The sequence below is a fragment of the Lampetra fluviatilis genome, chromosome 56 (assembly GCF_964198595.1).
Source record: "Lampetra fluviatilis chromosome 56, kcLamFluv1.1, whole genome shotgun sequence".
Taxonomy (NCBI): domain Eukaryota; kingdom Metazoa; phylum Chordata; class Hyperoartia; order Petromyzontiformes; family Petromyzontidae; genus Lampetra; species Lampetra fluviatilis.
Window position 1 is genome coordinate 9,009,936 of NC_136330.1, and position 18,702 is coordinate 9,028,637.

Consider the following 18,702-nt stretch of genomic DNA (forward strand, 5'->3'; position numbering starts at 1 on the left):
CCCAGTGGCTTCCTTCACGAGCCCCCTCCACATACGCCAATTTTGGCACCGCTGGGACTGGTAAACTTCGCCTCATGGAGGAGCTCACTGATGGGATTGCGTCCAGATCTTTCAAGGACCTGTGAGCTCATCACACAAACCAGCGTGGTTAAACCCAAAATGGATGGTAGGCAGGCAAGCCAGAATATTTCAAATTTTCGCAGATGTTCATTTCAAGAGCTCTACGTTTTGCAAGCACAGAGGATGGAGGGCATAACTGTGGCCAAGAAGACATCGAGCTTCGTGTGGAGTGACAGGCCAGGTAGCGTCCACGCAGCGTTACGGAGGCGATGAAAAGATAATTCTCTACGACTCATTCTGAGTGAGACCTCTGGCTGCCAAACTGAAGCTGGTTATGAGCACACTGCCCAAGTATGGGAACTCCTCCACTCTCTCCACAACTGCCTCATCACTCATGGGAAGTGGAGGGAGGGGAGTATTTGATGACATAATATACCCAGGCAGGTGCTTAGGTGATGGTAAGGGGCTGATGGTAAGGCCCCATCTCTTAGTGGCACGCTCCAGGTTCAGCAATAGCGTCTCCAACTCATCCTAAGAGTGAGCAGCAACTACCAGCTCATCCACATACGTAACATGGTTGACCAAACGTGAGCCATTCCTTGACCGCACCCGGACATTGATCAGCCTCCCATCGTATATGCTGTACCAGATGGAAACTACGCTGGCAGTAGCCATGGGATTTAACAACGACAAACAGACGCTAAAACATTACAAGTGGCCGCTACACCTCCACCACCTATCTGTCCCTCTACATTAAACACGAAAGTATTTTTACTCATCCCATCAGCCATGCGGCCTTCTGGGATTGCCGATCATTTCAGTGGCATTTGGTTCGACACAAGCCACACTGTGGACCGGTTTCGACACACGTCGTCTCACCAGGCTTTGCTTCAACTGGCAAACTAACCAGATGCTTATCGGCAAGTTCTCCCACCTCTGTGTGTTAGATACGGGTCGCGGTTCGACACGACATCCTCCAGTAATAGACAACACAGCAGAGTCACCAGTGTCTCCGCTCACGATGTGTCACTAAACTGGCAATGTACACACAACGTGACACGCTGCTGCTGCTGCTGCTGCTTCATTGGCAGCGGTGCAACAACAACAACCACGACGCCGCCTCACGCGTGGCCCTGCAGGGAGAGAGAACACCGGTGGCGGCACGGAGGGGCAGTGGCGACACAGCCCTCTGGCTCTTGGTCTGCTGCCAGCAGACGAGGCGATGCTCGCGGCTGAGTGGTTTGGCTCAGGGCACCCCCAGCAGCGGCTGCGCCTGGGCATCATTCTGCTGCCAACAGGCGGGGTGATCATTATGATCTATGTCTGTACGAGTCGTCACAATTAAGTTAATCTGCGGTGTCCTTTTCTAATGTTGGTCCATTGTGACCCCCCGACGCTGGCACACAAAGGCGAAACATTGTTACAAATTAAAGAGATCATATCTTGTATTATTTGGGTCTTTCGGTAAAGCCACGTAGATAGAAAAATAATAATAACAATATCACGACGTTTCGATTGCAACGCAAGCAATCGTCATCAGGTAAAAAAAAAAAGTGTTTTCCCGCCTCGGCAGTTCTCCCGCTATATTGTTTCACCTGATGACGATTGCTCGTGTTGCGATCGAAACGTCGAGATATTTTTTCTTATTTTTCTATCTACGTGGCTTTACCGAAAGACCCAAAGAATATGAATTCCTGCAGTCACGAAAGCTTCAAGTCAAGAGGAACATGCCCAAAGCGACACATCTAGTGGCGCTTGTGCTGGCGTGTGTTCCTGAACACCAACAGTCTGCGATGATGATGATGATGATAACTCCCATGCGCATGGCAGCAGGACGCACGGTGACTTCACTGTGAATATTGTACCTTTACACCGCTTCATGAATACTGCCACTGGTGAAGACGGTCTTCCTCTAAACCCCAATACACGGTGCAACTACAATAATATCCACATAATAGTTATCGTCTACATATTATTGTGCGGAGTGAGTCGGGAGAAATGAGGGGGGCCCACAGTCGGATCTGCCCCACCCCCTCCCCCGTGTTGAAAGAGGTTGCTGTGCCCCTGAGCGCGCCAGGAACTCTGTCAAGGCTGAGTCTATCTAGCGGAGGTCCAGGATCGGTGGAGCGCGCCTAACCACTGCGCCACCACTCCCCACTGTGTTTCCACTCCACAAACCCAAAGGTCCCCCGTACAGTCGGTACAGACTGTTGGGGCAAGTCAGGGGGTTCGTAGCGCAGTGCGCCGACCACTGCACTACTGCTCCCCACACACAGAACACTCACTTACACAAGCACTCACACTCACACAAACACTCACACCCACTCACACTCACACAAACACTCACACCCACACACAGAACACTCACTTACACAAGCACTCACACAAACACTCACACCCACTCACACTCACACAAACACTCACACCCACACACAGAACACTCACTTACACAAACACTCACACTCACACAAACACTCACACCCACTCACACTCACACAAACACTCACACCCACACACAGAACACTCACTTACACAAGCACTCACACTCACACAAACACTCACACCCACTCACACTCACACAAACACTCACACCCACACACAGAACACTCACTTACACAAGCACTCACACTCAAACAAACACTCACACCCACTCACACTCACACAAACACTCACACCCACACACAGAACACTCACTTACACAAGCACTCACACTCACATAAACACTCACACCCACTCACACTCACACAAACACTCACACCCACACACAGAACACTCACTTACACAAGCACTCACACAAACACTCACACCCACTCACACTCACACAAACACTCACACCCACACACAGAACACTCACTTACACAAGCACTCACACTCACACAAACACTCACACCCACTCACACAAACACTCACACCCACACACAGAACACTCACTTACACAAACACTCACACTCACACAAACACTCACACCCACTCACACTCACACAAACACTCACACCCACACACAGAACACTCACTTACACAAGCACTCACACTCACACACACACTCACACCCACTCACACTCACACAAACACTCACACCCACACACAGAACACTCACTTACACAAGCACTCACACTCACACACACACTCACACCCACTCACACTCACACAAACACTCACACCCACACACAGAACACTCACTTACACAAGCACTCACACTCACACAAACACTCACACCCACTCACAAACACTCACACCCACTCACACGAACACTCACACGAACACTCACTCACACAAACACTCACACCCACACACTCACACGAACACTCACTTACACAAGCACTCACACAAACACTCACACCCACTCACATGAACACTCACTCACACGAACACTCACACCCACTCACTCACACGAACACTCACTTACACAAGCACTCACACTCACACAAACACTCACACCCACTCACTCACACGAACACTCACTTACACAAGCACTCACACTCACACAAACACTCACACCCACTCACACGAACACTCACTCACACGAACACTCACACCCACTCACTCACACGAACACTCACTTACACAAGCACTCACACTCACACAAACACTCACACCCACTCACACTCACTCACACGAACACTCACACCCACTCACTCACACGAACACTCACTCACTCGAACACTTACTCTCACGAACACTCACACTCACACCCACTCACACGAATACTCACTCACACGCCCACTCACCCCCACTCACTCACACGAACACTCACTCACCCCCACTCACTCACACGAACATTCACACACTCACTCACACGAACACTCACACTCACTCGAACACTCACACGAACACTCACTCACACGAACACTCACACGAACACTCACACGAACACTCATTCACACACTCACTCACACGAACACTCATTCACACACTCACTCACACTCACACGAACACTCACACGAACACTCACTCACACGAACACTCACACGAACACTCACTCACACTCACACGAACACTCATTCACACACTCACTCACACGAACACTCACTCAGACACTCACTCACACTCACTCACCCCCACTCACTCACACGAACATTCACACACTCACTCACACTCACACGAACACTCATTCACACACTCACTCACACGAACACTCACTCAGACACTCACTCACACTCACGCTCACTCCCACGAAGACTCACACTGAACCTCACTCACACGAACACTCACACACTCACTCACGCTCACTCTCCCTGCTCCCACGGGCACCCGCACAGGCGCGCTTAGGAATGTGACCCAGGAATGAAGAAGCAGAGCGAGACGACGGGGACACGGAGACAGGAGACACGGAGACAGGGGGACACGGATACACGGAGACAGGGGGACAGAGACACGGGGACACGGAGACACGGGGACACGGAGAGAGGACAGGCCACACGGAGACGCATTCGTACTGTACTGTCATTCACAGACGCACTCGCTCATTCACTCTCAACCACGCAAGTATGCACACACACATCTCTGTGTAGCCTCCATGGCCTGTTGGGGCAAGTGGTGGAGGTGGCCAGCTCGTAAAGTGCTCGGAACGGCGCACCATGGGCACGGTGTGTCCAGCACCACACCCAGGGGACACACACAGACACACACACAGACACACACAGACACACACACACAGACAGACACACACACCGACACACACACCGACACACACAGACACACACACAGACACACACAGACACACACACAGACACAAACACAGACACACACACAGACACACACAGACACACACAGACACACACACACAGACACACACACACAGACACACACACAGACACACACACACAGACACACACACACAGACACACACACAGACACACACACAGACACACACAGACACACACACAGACACACGCACACACAGACACACACACAGACACACACACAGACACACACACAGACACACACACACAGACACACAGACACACACACAGACACACACACAGACACACGGACACACAGACACACACAGACACACACACAGACACACGCACGCACTCCATCACTCACTGTACGCGACTGAGTCACCCCAACGACCCCAGCCAAAAGGGATCCCTACGTGAGGGGGACCCCAGGGGGTCGCCGACCCCCCTTGAGCCCCCAGCGTGACGGGTCACCCTCGGAGTTACGAGGGGGGGGGTCGGTGGAGGATCCCGCGTCCTCACCTGTGGTGGCTCCCCGGAAGGGGTCCACGCGAGACCCCCTCGCCTGCCCCAGGTGGCCTGCAGGAGCCACGCGGGCAGCAGGGCGCGAGAGACGAAGCCCCACAGCCGCGACACCCAGAGCCACAGCGAGCGCATCCCCGGGGCGAGGGGGGCCCAGGGGGGACCTTGAGGGGGACTTTGGAGGTAAGGGGCGGGGGGGGGGGTCCGATGGCAGCACGGCTCCCACAGGCGGCAGCCGCAGCAGCCGCGCGGGGCGAGAGCGCGGCGAGCGTGGCGGGTCTCACTGCTGGCACACACACCTGTGGCCGCCGGGAGTCTCAGGGCGAAGACTACCCCCTGCTCCCTCCTGGCTCTGATCCCTCCCCCCCCGCTGTGACCCCTCCTTCCCCCCACCTCCCCTCCTTCCCCCCACCTCCCCTCCTTCCCCCTCCCCTCCTTCCCCCCCCACCTCCCCTCCTTCCCCCCCCACCTCCCCTTCTTCCCCCCCCCACCTCCCCTCCTTCCCCCCCCACCTCCCCTCCTTCCCCCCCCACCTCCCCTCCTTCCCCCCCCACCCCCCCTCCTTCCCCCCCCACCCCCCCTCCTTCCCCCCCCACCTCCCCTCCTTCCCCCCCCACCTCCCCTCCTTCCCCCCCCACCTCCCCTCCTTCCCCCCCCACCTCCCCTCCTTCCCCCCCCCACCTCCCCTCCTTCCCCCCCCACCTCCCCTTCTTCCCCCCCCACCTCCCCTCCTTCCCCCCCCACCTCCCCTCCTTCCCCCCCCACCTCCCCTCCTTCCCCCCCCACCTCCCCTCCTTCCCCCCCACCTCCCCTCCTTCCCCCCCACCTCCCCTCCTTCCCCCCCCACCTCCCCTCCTTCCCCCCCCACCTCCCCTCCTTCCCCCCCACCTCCCCTCCTTCCCCCCCACCTCCCCTCCTTCCCCCCCACCTCCCCTCCCTTTCCCGACTCGCCCCACCCTCGCTCGCCAGAGCCGTCAAAGTCAATCTGCAGGAGGGAGGGGGAGGAGGGGAGGAGGGAGGAGGATGGAGGGAAGGAGGGGGAGGATGGAGAGGCGTGGAGGAAGAGTGAGTTGGGAGTGATGGTCGCGATTCCTCATCACGGACCCACCACGGCTGCTGTTGTGTTTGCGCCGATTGCTGTTTGCTTCGCTGCTGCTCTCGATTCGGCTCTCCTCGTTGGTGGAGACCCCGGGCCCTCGTGCGCGACTTGGACTCCTGTCCACAACACGAACTTTTAACTATTCTTTTTTATTTTACCAGGCAAGGCCCACCGGGCTATCACAAATGACTAGCCCAATGAAGTGGCTAACCGTCTGGAAATGAATATCAGCAGCCAAACACTCTAAACGAGTGATGTCTATGCTAAATATGGAGGGGAAACACCGCAGGACCCGAAGGAAAATCCACGCGACCACGGGGAGAGAGTCAGAGACACACAGACGCCAAACAGACAGCAGCAGCAGCAGCAGGCGTCAGGGTCGGGGTAGAACCCACGACCTCCTGCATACCAGGCGAGGTCGTTAACATCTCGCCAAATGGGACTCAAAACAGGGCTAAATACATCCGTGTAGCTTACACGGGCTGCTCTGACCAGAAACCACGCTCGGCCGCCTTTGTCTCCCCTGTGCTGACGTGTACACATCGCAGCAGGTGCTCGTGTCAGGCTGATGCGACCTGCCAAGATGTGAATCAGCTCAGAACCGATTCAGATATTCGCCTCATCCACGCACACCCACAAGACAAAGATCCCCCGTGTAGCCTTAAACGACTGAGGAGCAAGTGCTGTTAGCGAGCACCTATGAAGGCCGGCACGGCACACGAGGGGGTGGGTGGCCAGCACCACGCCCGGCCGCCTTTGTCTCCCCAGTGGCGATGTTCACTACACACCACACCCGGTACTCATTTGAGGGGGACGCCCAGGACCGGTTCAGATACTCGTCACTGCTGTTCCTGTGAGTGGGACTCGAACTCGTGTCGCGGGTTCCTAGCGCAGCGCGCTAACCACGACACTACACACACACAGACATCGCCACACACACACAAAGACACACACACAAAGACACACCCCCCCACACACACATACCCACACACCCCCCACCCACACACATATCCACACACACACAAAGACATACACACAAACCCCCCACCGACCCACATACCCCCACACACACACACACATGCCGCCACACATACCCACACACACACAAACCCCCACACACACATATACCCCCACACACACACATACCCACACACACCCACACACACCCCACACACACACCCCACACACACCCACACACACACACCCCACACACACACACACACCCCACACACACCCACACACACACACCCCACACACACCCACACACACCCCACACACACCCACACACACACACCCCACACACACCCACACACACACACCCCACACACACCCACACACACCCCACACACACCCACACACACACACCCCACACACACCCACACACACCCACACACACCCCACACACACCCACACACACCTGTAGCCCTGCATGCCATGTGGTCTCCCCACGCGGTCCACACGAACCGCCGTCGCCCCCACGCGTATGGGGCCAGCGCTGCACGTGGTGTGGAGCGGTGGCGCAGTGGTTAGCGTCTACACCAGCGCTGCACGTGGTGTGGAGCGGTGGCGCAGTGGTTAGCGTCTACACCAGCGCTGCACGTGGTGTGGAGCGGTGGCGCAGTGGTTAGCGTCTACACCAGCGCTGCACGTGGTGTGGAGCGGTGGCGCAGTGGTTAGCGTCTACACCAGCGCTGCACGTGGTGTGGAGCGGTGGCGCAGTGGTTAGCGTCTACACCAGCGCTGCACGTGGTGTGGAGCGGTGGCGCAGTGGTTAGCGTCTACACCAGCGCTGCACGTGGTGTGGAGCGGTGGCGCAGTGGTTAGCGTCTACACCAGCGCTGCACATGGTGTCGAGCGATGGCGCAGTGGTTAGCGCGCTGCTCAACGTTCCCCGCTCACCGCCAACAGCAGTGACGCATATCTGAACCGGTCCTCATGGGCCTCCCCTAGGTCGCCTCAGCCTGAACTGATAATCTGGTGTTGAGTGTAAACATCAAAACTGGGGAGACAAAGGCGGCCGGGCGTGGTGCTGGACACAACAACACCCCCTCGTCTACCGTGCCCCCCTTCATAGATGCTACTCGCTAACAGCACTTGCCCCACGAGTCGGTTTAAGGCTATACGGGGGATCTTTGTCTTTAAATCTTAATGAGCTACAGACTCCATCACGTGAGGGGCGGGGAGGGACCGAGGGGGTCTCGCGTGGACCCCTTCTGAGGAACCACCACAGGCGAGGACGAGGGACGCGGGATCCCCCCCCACTTCCTACCCCCCCCCCCACTTCCTAGCCCCCCCCCACTTCCTAGCCCCCCCCCACCCCGTCTCGTGACCACCGAGGCTGACCCCTCACGCCGGGCCCTGAGGGGGTGGGGTGACCCCTGGGCCTCCTCACCTGGTGATACCTTTCGGTTGGGATCGTCTGTGTGGGTAAGGGGCTTGATGGCTCGGCGCGCACAGTGCGCGTGTGAGTGTTCCCTGGGCCGACCCCTAGGTCGACTCAGCCTTAAATCAGTACCCGGGGAGACAAAGGCGGCCGGGCGTGGTGTCAGCGACACCCAAGCCCGTCGTGTGCCATTGCGGCCCTCCTCGTCGGCGCTCGTTCACAGCCCTCGCCCCCCGACAGTCGCGACGTCTGAGCCTCCACGCAAACACAAACTACTAGAGCACTTTCTTTGACAACACCCCCATCAGCCACACGGCCTTCGGTGATTGATTTAATTTGCTCCGATCTCTATTCGCTCCATCGCCCGCCTGTGCCGTCGACGTCATTGCATTTGAGTCGAGACTTGTCGGGAGAGGCAACCCGCACGGACCACCTCCCGAGGTGCCCCCGGGCACCGCCATGCTGCTACGCCTCAAGATTTGGCAATGCCCACAGCAGAAGTGGTGACCTGTGCAGGGTATTTGTAAACGACCGTAGAGGTTGGACAGGAGACACGACGGCGATGAAGAAGACTCGCGACCCAGGGGTCATGCTCGTGAACGAGTTCTCGTCCTGGTCACTCAAACACGGGCGCCACGGTGGTTAGGAGACGTTAACTACCTCGCCTGCAATACAGGTGGGGGGGAAACAATTATTTATGTTTTTATGTACCAGCTGTAAGGCCCCACTAAGCTACGTAGTTCTTTTTTTTCACAAGCGACCTGGCCATCACAAATGATAGCCCAACGAAGTGGCTTGTCGCGTGTAAATGTATAGCAGCCAAATGCTCTAAACGCGTGGTGATGTTGATTCTAAATATGGAGGGGAAAACCGGAGGACCCTGAGAAAAGTCCACGCGACCACGGGGAGAATACGCAAACTCCAAATATGCAGCAGGTGTCAGGGTCGGGATCGAACCCACGACCTCCTGCATACCAGGCGAGGTAGTTAACATCTCCTAGCCACCGTGGCGCCCACGGTATACAGGAGGTCGTGGGTTCGACACTGACGATGTCTGCTGTGTATTTGGAGTTTGCGTGTCTCTCTCTCCCCACTGCCGCGTGGATATTTGTCGGGGTGCTCCGGTTTTCCCCTCCACATTAAGAATCAACATCACGCGTTTAGAGCTTTTGGCTGCTATATAGAGCTATCAATTGTAAACGCCAGCTCGCGTCTCAAAGAAATTGCTTCATCGCTCAGTGGGGCCTTACCTGGTAAAACAAAACAATAAGTTTAGCTGTACCAGAAGTTTACAAACAACTCGGCAACGGAAAGTGTCAAAACTTGCTGGGAAGCTTAACACGGAGCCCAGAGCGAGCAGCCCCGCCCACTGACTCAGCCCCGCCCACTACCACACAGCCCCGCCCACTTTCTACATAGCCACGCCCACTTTCTACATAGCCACGCCTACGTCACGACCAACCCCCACCCGTTGCTGAGAGGGCGAGGTGGTGGGTCGAGGTGGGAGCGCTAAATCTGTCACGCGACACTCGCGGGGTTCATGGGAATCACAGACGGGGGCAGGGGGGGGGTGACAGAGTGACCGTGTATGGGGGTGGTGTTTGTAAGCGCGCGTGTGTGCTCACTAAGCGGGGGCGGTGTTTGTAAGCTCGTGTGTGTGTGCTCACTAAGCGGGGGTGGTGTTTGTAAGCGCGCGTGTGTGCTCACTAAGCGGGGGCGGTGTTTGTAAGCTCGTGTGTGTGTGCTCACTAAGCGGGGGCGGTGTTTGTAAGCGCGCGTGTGTGCTCACTAAGCGGGGGCGGTGTTTGTAAGCTCGTGTGTGTGTGCTCACTAAGCGGGGGTGGTGTTTGTAAGCTCGTGTGTGTGCTCACTAAGCGGGGGTGGTGTTTGTAAGCTCGTGTGTGTGTGCTCACTAAGCGGGGGTGGTGTTTGTAAGCTCGTGTGTGTGTGCTCACTAAGCGGGGGTGGTGTTTGTAAGCTCGTGTGTGTGTGCTCACTAAGCGGGGGTGGTGTTTGTAAGCTCGTGTGTGTGTGCTCACTAAGCGGGGGTGGTGTTTGTAAGCTCGTGTGTGTGCTCACTAAGCGGGGGTGGTGTTTGTAAGCTCGTGTGTGTGTGCTCACTAAGCGGGGGCGGTGTTTGTAAGCTCGTGTGTGTGTGCTCACTAAGCGGGGGTGGTGTTTGTAAGCTCGTGTGTGTGCTCACTAAGCGGGGGTGGTGTTTGTAAGCTCGTGTGTGTGTGCTCACTAAGCGGGGGTGGTGTTTGTAAGCTCGTGTGTGTGTGCTCACTAAGCGGGGGTGGTGTTTGTAAGCTCGTGTGTGTGCTCACTAAGCGGGGGTGGTGTTTGTAAGCTCGTGTGTGTGCTCACTAAGCGGGGGTGGTGTTTGTAAGCTCGTGTGTGTGCTCACTAAGCGGGGGTGGTGTTTGTAAGCTCGTGTGTGTGTGCTCACTAAGCGGGGGCGGTGTTTGTAAGCGCGCGTGTGTGTGTGTGCTCGCTCATTACACTTGCCCCAACAGCCTGTTAAGGCTATACGGGGGGATCTTTGTATTTGTCTTTTGTGAGTGGAGAGCGGTGGCGTAGTGGTTAGCGCGCTGCGTTACGAACCCGGCGACCGGAGTTCAATTCCCGCTCACGGTCAACACCAGTGACGATTTATCCGAACCGATCATGGCCTTCCCCTAGGTCGACTCAGCCTCAAACGAGGACCTGGTGCGGTGTATAAAAACATCGTCACTGGGGAGACAAAGGCGGCCGGTCATGGTGCTGGCCACCCACCCCCTCGTGTGCCGTGTCTTGAGTGTGTGCACTTGCCCCTACGGTCAGATAAAGGCTACACGGTGGATCTTTGTATGTTCTGCGTGTGAGGGTACAGGCTGAATGTTTACAGTGTGTAAGAATGTGTGTGCGTGTGTGTGTGTAAGAGTGTGTGTGCCTGTGTGTACTTGCTGGTGTGTGTTGTGTCAACACGTGCGTGTAAGAGCGCACGCTGCATGCTTCTGTGTGTGCGAGTATGGTATGCCTATCGTACAGTTACCATCTCGACTTGGTGGCGAGACGTTAACTACCTCGCCTGGTATACAGGAGGCCGTGGGGTCAATCCCGGCCCTGACTGACACCTGCACATGAGGAGTTTGCGTGTCTCTCTCCCCGCGGTCGTGTGGATCTTGTCACATGTATCAACATGCGTTTAGAGTATGTGGCTGCTAGACATTTCCACGTGATAAGCCACTTCGATGAGGTATCATTTGTTACCAGGTCGCTTCTGAAAAAGAGCTGTATAGCTCAGTGGGCCTTACCTGGTAAAATAAAGAATCGTTAAGAGTAGTGGTTAGTGTGGGGAGCGGTAGTGTAGCTGTTGGCGCACTGCGCAAACGAACCCTGCAAAGACCCAAGCTGGATCCCCGCTCCAAGCCATCATCTGTGGCATTCATTATCTGAACCATTCACACGATACACACCACACATCAAGGCCGTAGCCATGGAGTCAACATTGGGGGGGACCAAATCTTTCTGGGGGTCCCCCCCACCAAAAAAAAATCTAAATTTGAAAACGAATTTCCTGCCTAAAATATAAAAAAATCACTAACACACATGGGATGGACCTTTTTTTTTTTACAATAATGTCTAATAGTATTACATTGCTGTTTTTTCTTTCTTACCTTTTCTTGTTTCATTGTATGTAATGGCAGAGATTAGGGATTTATAAAGTACAACCATAACCACAATCATATAAACAGAAATCTATTTTATAGCAATATATTGGGGGGGACATTTTGAGCATATTTGATTAGGACGGTTTGCTACGCCCGGTGCGAAAGACGTTCAACATACATAGCCACAGACATACTACATGCGAACCGGTCCAGAACCTCCCTTAGGTCGACTCTGTCTAAAAACGAGTAGCCGGTGTCATGTGTGTGCCATGCGTGTGCCATGTGTGTGAACCACCAGGCAAAGGCGGTCGGACGTGGCGTCGATCTCACCGCCCGCTTGGTCTGCATAGTCTTGCTACCCGCTGACAGCGCTTGCCCCCGACAAGTCGTCTATGTGAGGCGACCCGGGGCGGACTTTTGTTTGTGCGTTGTGTGCTTTGGCGCCTCTGTACTTGGCGCCCAGTTTGAATCAGATTTGCGGGGCAAGGGGGAGGGGCTCGGGGGCTCGGGGCTATGGGGGAGGGGGTGACTTGAAGACCCCCAGGGATGTTCTCTGCTGACAGCTACTCGAGGGTGACGACGACGGCTCCGTGTAGCACGTTCGCGCTCTCCGCTGCGCTCGCCGCAATCTCTCTGGGCCATCGGACGGGCAGCAAAACCGCACTCAAAGGGAACGCAGAGGTGGAGGCAGCGATGCGCGTGGGAGATTCACCGCCTTGCTGGGAGCGGCGTTGTCTGTGCGACATCTCTGTGTGTGCGTGCGTGCGTGTGCGTGCGTGCGCGTGCGTGCCTCTGTGGGGAGCGGGAGTGTAGCGGTTAGCGCGCTGCGCTACCAACCCGGTGACCAGCGGTCGATTCGCTCTCACGGCCACCAATTTACCAGCGACGATTATCTGAACAGGTCCTGGGCCTCCCTTAGGTCGACTCAGCCTCAAATGAGTACCTGGTGCGATGTGTAAACATTGCCGCTGGGGAGACAAAGGCGACCGGGCGTGGTGCTGGCCACCCACCCCCTCGTGTGCCGTCCTGGCCTTCATAGGTGCTACTCGCTAACAGCACTCGCCCAAAAGTCTGTTGAGGCTACACGGGGGATCTTTGTCTTTGTGGGAGCGGTTAGTGCACCGCGCTACGAATCCGGCAATCGGAGGTCGATTTCCATTCACGGCCAACATCGGTGACGGATATCTGAACTAGTTATGGGCAAGCCTCCCCTAGGTTAACTCTGCCTCAAATTAGTAAACTTAAAATTTTTTACATTTTACCAGGTAAGGCCCCCTGAGCTTTGAGCTTCTTTTCCAGAAGCGACCTGGCCACAAATGACAGCTCAACAAAGCGGCTTATCGTGTGGAATGTTTCATAGTAGCATGTTTCTAAATGTGGAGGTAAAACTGGAGGGCCCGGAGAAAAAAATCCACGTGACCACGGGAAGAGAGACATCCAAATATAAAGCAGTAGGGTCGGGATCGGACCCACGGCCTCCTGCATACCAGGAAAGGTATTTAACATCTCCTAGCCACCGTGGCGCTCAAAACAGCTAACATCAGTAGCATTCAATATCTGAGCCGGTCCTGAGCCTTCACGAAGTCGATTCGGTCTAAAGTGAGCACCTGGTGCAGTGCGTAAACATCACCACTGGGTGGCCGGACGTGGTTCGAGCCACAACCACCCCCTCGTGTGCCCTAGCGGCCTGGGTCGGTGCTCACTCGCAGTAGCTGCTGCCCCGAGAGCCAGCTCAGACTCCATGGGGACATATCGACGCATTGGCGATGAACCGGTGCAGCATAACACACCGGCGTCCTAATGAAACCGTCTGACGAAGTCGCTGTTGCCCTTGAGTGAGCTGCAGACAATCCACCAGAAGTTGCCTTAGATTCAGCAGCTGCTTTCCCCATTCGAACGTGTGGTGACACCATGATGCACCGTGCGCCGAGAAATTATTCCGGAAATTAATCGAGGAGCTGTCCGACCAAGTGTAGGGAGTGAAGCGTTGAATCTGCCTTTGGCACACGGAGCCAGCCAATCGTCATCAGGCTGGGTGCCGCTTTTCGGCAACAGACTGTGAAGCTTCGTGTTCTGCCGCTCATTCCTTTTCCGACTGCTTCGACATCCCGAGAACCGATTTTGACTTGCACCACCACCCCGCAAGACGTTCACACAGCGGTTGCGAGTTGTGGGAAAATAAAAAAAAGTATTACGAAAAATTTTATTTTTGTATTTTGTGATACCACGCACCACCAGTATACCGCCAATTCGTTCATACCCAGTATATATGGGCGCGTACTGGCGGGGCAACCCACACTCCGTGATGGAGCCAGGCGGTAACGCCGAAGCCGCGGTGCGTTGACAGTAATGCCACAACGCTAGCGAGCTGCCTACCCTCATGGCGCGCTCACGTCACCAGCGTGGCGAACAGGGGCTCTGGACGGGCGCGAGGGCATACTAACCCACCCCCGCCTCAACTGAACTATTCTTTTACAGAGAGATCCGGTGGAATGGTTCTGGCTCCAGTCACCACAGTGGGTGAACAGTCCTTCACCACTCAGTCCTCAATCCGAGGACAGGATAAACAGAAGGGAGTGGCTCTTATAGTAATAGGTTTTTACCCTTTCAACTGGTACAAAAACTGACACCTTTGTACAAGGCATCATGTTTGCAATAACCACAACACAAGCAGTCAAAATGCAAACAAAAATAAACAACTCTGATGATGATAATGATATGCACTGTCCTTGAAATTAGACTAGGCTCTAAGAAAAGCTGTCTCGGGTGTGGACCAATCAACTTCAAGGACAGTGCATATCATTATCATCATCAGAGTTGTTTCTTTTTGTTTGCATTTTGACTGCTTGTGTTGTGGTTATTGCAAACATGATGCCTTGTATAAAGGTGTCAGTTTTTGTACCAGTTGAAAGGGTAAAATCCTATTACTATATTTTGCCACTGGTAAAGGAGGTCTCATAGTGGAGTGGCTCTTCTCAATAAAATGAACGGCGCTTGGTGACGTGTGCGAACCCGCGAGTTTCAGGCAACTGTGGACTCGCCTCCCCATCAACAGCAGGCAAGGAATGGTTGTGGTGGCCTGTTCACCCATCAAAGATGAACAACATTTGGGTGATAGCGGAAATGCTGACGAGTTAGATGCATGATATGATCTCCTGTCCAAGGTCGGAGCTAAAGCGGTCTCTCGGGATAGAGTCATATTATGTGGGGACTCTAAAGCCCAAGTGGGCCATGATACAAGCACTTGAGCAGGTGATTGGAAAGCACGGGCCAGATCATCTCAAACGTATGAGGCTGCTGTGTAGCCCATGGGCTTGTAATCACCAACACGCTGTTCTGGCATCAGCACATTCACACACCATGGATTGCATGCCGGGTGCAGGAAAGAACATCTGCTGGACTATATGGTGACAGAACATAAAATCTGGGCCCATGTCCTTGATACCAGGACCTACCGTGGAGCTGATCTGCCCAATGATCATCGGCTTGGTCCTTTGATTTTTCCCTCCACATTTAGAATCAACATGCGTTTAGAGTATTTGGCTACTATACATTTCCACGTGATAAGCCACTTCGTTGAGCTATCATTTGTGATAGCCAAGTCGCTTCTGAAAAAGAGCTATATAGCTCAATTGGCCTTACCTGGTCAAATAAAAATAGTGTGGCTTGTCATTCACCTGCCATTCTTCCACTGCAGTGGTTGCATCCACCTAGGAACCCTTTCAAACCCACAGTCGCCTGGACTCAGCTAGCTGCTGATGAAAGTTGCAAGCGATCATTTTATCATTGCTTGCAGCCGGGGTTGCCATCATCATCCTCCCTCCTCCTGATGAGGTTCAGGAATGTGGCTCATGCAACTGATGATGGTGATGATGGTGGTGATAATTGAGGTTCAGGACTGTGGCTCATGCAACTTATGATGGTGATGATGATGGCGATGATGGTGGTGATGATTGAGGTTCAGGACTGTGGCTCATGCAACTGATGATAGTGGTGATGGATGAGATTCAGGACTGTGGCTCATGCAGCTACTATGGCTACACTGGATGCACAGTCCGGACCTCCCCAGAGACCCTGGCTGATGGAGGAGGTGTTCCAACTCGCTGACAGAGGCGGCAGGCCCACTCCCACCCTCTACAACATCCCTTGCCTGAGAATGAGGAGGCTTACCGCTGTCTTCGCTCGGAGATTCGGACAGCCGTGCGGCGCAGCAGGGATGCTGCAGAGGGAAACTCGACACATCCATCAATAATCCTGTGCTCTTATGAAGGGATATATATACACGAAGCGACGTTTTGAGCAATGCCCCTTCTTCATAACACGTAATAGTCCACGCAACAAAGCCTTAAGTGAAGACCTCGTGCGGTGTGTAAACATCAGCACGTGGGAAGGCAAATGCGGCCGGGCGCGGTGTTGGCCTCACCACGTCATTGTACACCGTGTTCAACCACAACAGGTGCTCGCCAACTTGCTGCAACGGTCCGTATGGCTATACGGGTACCTTTGCCTTATCTCTATGCTCACTGTGTGTGTGCGTGTAGACAGTGTGTGTGCGTGTAGACAGTGTGTGTGTCGCTGTGTTGTTGTTATACACGCGCGCTATCGTTCCGCTCGCTTCCCGCTTATCTCACATTCCAACCCCCCCCCGCCCCCGGACCGGCTCAGCTGCTGGCCGCGGCTCCTCTGCGTGGAACTCTTTCGGAGTCTCCCCACGCGCACAGGCGGACCCTCGACACCGAGTCCGCGAAATGCACAGCGGCGGCTCGATGTTAACTACCTCGACTCGTATACAGGAGGTCGTGGACATCGATCCCAACCGTGATGCCTGTTGTAGATTTGGAGTTTGCATGTTCTCTCGATCACCCCATTAGGCCGCTGTCGGTAGCCTATAAGAGGCCTAGAAATAGGGTTTCGTTCCACCAAGTGGGGCACTACCTACTTTTTTATATTTAACATCAGAAATATATAGAGATTCCTTAGGAAAAAGTTCTCCGCACACAACCTTGCAGTTTTTGAGAAAAATTATGCTAAAGGTGCCCATTTTGAAAAAAAGGGAAACCATAGGGAATTTTGCACTTTCAAACCTGTTTATCATATAAACCCAAAAATGCAGAATTACCACTTGAAGTACAAAATAAACCAGTTTGAAATGTGTGATATACCTGAAGTTGCTATCTATGCACAGTAAACATGATAAGATTATCAAGAAAACTTATACTGTAGCATTAACATCCCAATTACTTCTCATTATGTTGTTCCAATTCAAAGGTAATATTTGAGGTAAAATCTGAATAACAAATAGAATTAAGCCAAAATATAATATATAAAAAAACACTTTTCAAATTAACAAATTTAATGGTGAATTGTCAATTCGCATACACGAGCAGTAACTGCACTACATGTACATATTCACAGGAATGATTATTGTAAACAAGATTTAATTTTGATTGATTTATATTAAATATATATGTCCTATATTAATTGTATTATCATATACACATCACTAAATATCAAGATCACTGTCCTCACCATCAGATTCACATGAAACAATCTCCTCAGTGAATCTCACATTGTCACAATGAACACGTTTACATAGGTCAGTGCAGGCCAGGCCAGCCTTGTGGCATGAGCACCTTCCACCTGGACAAGTACCAGACTTACACCCACAGTGGAGTGACCCCGACATCTGTTGAGGAGCTGGATCTTAAGTCATCCATGATATGATGAGATCACCATCCTTGACAATCCATCCAAAGCCGTCTGGACTGGGAGCATTTATAAAAGGATCCAATGCTCTCCTGTGGATTGCAGCTAGGTAGTTAGCACGCTTGAAGTGCTCTGTAAGTGCATCTTTTATTGGAGGTAATGCCTGCTCGGAAGAGGCCTGGACACAGAACCTATTGTATTTGGCCAAATTCATATCTGATACCTTTTCTCCATACAGCTCACACACAAAACGTTCTATGGTCACAAATGTGGTGCTGTCCACTTCAAATTGCCTCCCAAGAGCAACAAATGCACGGATGTACTCTGCATTTCCAGACACTATATTTAGTGGTTTCTCTTTTCCTTTCCCATAAAAGGAACTAGATGAGTCACAGCCAGTGAATGTGTGTAGTCCTATCAGTGCCGCTGTTAGTGAGGGACCCAAAGCAGAACCAATAGCCTGGAGATCGAACATTCTTTGCCTGTCTTTTGTTCCTGTCAGAAAGTACATCTTTGTTGAGGGAAGCTTAGCCATTATTGAAAGTGAAATGATAGCAACATCAGTGTCAGGACTCTGGATGATTATCTTATTATAAA